Below are 241 nucleotides of genomic sequence, written 5' to 3' on the forward strand. Positions count from 1 at the left end.
CGCAAGCACGCACGCACACACGAACAAAATGTCTGAGCTTAGGCCGCCATCTAGTGGCCTTACATGTACTATGGCTGTTACGTATTTATTTCTTACGGTATTTCTACATGCATCTCAATACATAAGCAAAGCCTGGGAAAGGCCATTTAAAACGTGAACATTATCTATTAAATAGGAATTGATTGTAAAACGTTCAGGCCAGTTGTGTGCGTGCGTGCGTGTTAAATTAACACCTTTTCGA

This window comes from Syngnathus scovelli, chromosome 2, assembly GCF_024217435.2.
Source record: "Syngnathus scovelli strain Florida chromosome 2, RoL_Ssco_1.2, whole genome shotgun sequence".
In the NCBI taxonomy this organism is placed as follows: Eukaryota; Metazoa; Chordata; class Actinopteri; order Syngnathiformes; family Syngnathidae; genus Syngnathus; species Syngnathus scovelli.